The sequence below is a fragment of the Bos javanicus genome, chromosome 9 (genome assembly GCF_032452875.1).
Source record: "Bos javanicus breed banteng chromosome 9, ARS-OSU_banteng_1.0, whole genome shotgun sequence".
Taxonomy (NCBI): Eukaryota; Metazoa; Chordata; class Mammalia; order Artiodactyla; family Bovidae; genus Bos; species Bos javanicus.
The window spans coordinates 81,556,730-81,557,770 of record NC_083876.1 but is presented as its reverse complement, the minus strand read 5'-3'; the positions used below and the strand labels follow the sequence as shown (position 1 = coordinate 81,557,770).

Below are 1,041 nucleotides of genomic sequence, written 5' to 3'. Positions count from 1 at the left end.
TTTTTAAAAGTATTTTAAAAACAACAAAGACAAAAAATTAAAAAACCTAGACAGTGTATTTTATTTTAAAATTCTTAGCCGATTACAGAGTGGAGTCCATTTTGTAGCTGTGATTCATATTGTATCCGCCTTCATGGATTTAACGAAAGAATTCTGGGCACACAATTAATTTTGGCGAGAAATTAGGAAACGGGAGAGAGGCATTCTTGACTTTTCTGCACTTTTCTAACTACGCTGCCTGCCGTTGTCACAGGCGGCCTTCCTGCCCAGCTAGCGAGGGAGGTGAGCCCCCCGGGGCGCGGCTGCCTCCCGAGTCCCGACCCCGCCTGGACCCCCGAAACAGTTGAGCGCTTGCCACGCCCACCCCACCCGACCCCGCCGCCCCGACCCTGGGTCAGCGCCCGCGCCCCAGCCCCACGCCCGGCCCACTCGCTGGGTTGCCTCTGGCCTGTGGGAAGCCGAGCCGCGTGTTGTGGGACTTAATTAGGAGACAGAATTCTCTCAACTAGGAGACAGAATTCCTGAGTCTAAGTCGTAGAGTGCTTAGTGAAAATGTATATATATATTTTAAAAATTTTTAGTATGAGAAAAAAACGTAACTACCAGGAGTGGGGTTCGAACCCACGCGGACATACGTCCATTGGATCTTAAGTCCAACGCCTTAACCACTCGGCCATCCTGGTGTCTCACTCGCTCACCCTACAAGGCGTACTACACCGTCTCCCTCTTCGCCTCCGCTCCTTTTTTTTTTTTTTTTTCCCCCCCCAGCTGGAGCAGCAGCTGCCCGCCAGCCGGAGCCTACTTTTTCTGCCGCCGCAACTCACTGTTGCTGTCGGCCGGCCGCTGCCGCCAAGGCAACTGCAGCCGAGCTCGGCGCGCTTTGGGCGGCGGCGGCGGGCCCGGCCGCTCGCTCAGGCGGGCTTCGGGCCCAGGCACTCTGCTTTCGGTTTCGAGGTGCGCGGGCGCGGGAAACAAACACGCCGGTGAACCTCTGGATTCTGCCGACCGCGTTTGGGAGCGGCGCTGCGACGCCGCCCAGAT

The 1,041-nt window shown here is 55.8% G+C and overlaps 1 non-coding gene across 1 annotated transcript; it reads right to left on the bottom strand.

The window, feature by feature from the left end:
• Positions 1-600: 600 nt before the first annotated feature.
• On the bottom strand, positions 601-683 carry TRNAL-UAA (transfer RNA leucine (anticodon UAA)). The gene has a single exon. It is a non-coding gene; the product is annotated as a tRNA-Leu (tRNA).
• Positions 684-1,041: the final 358 nt, after the last annotated feature.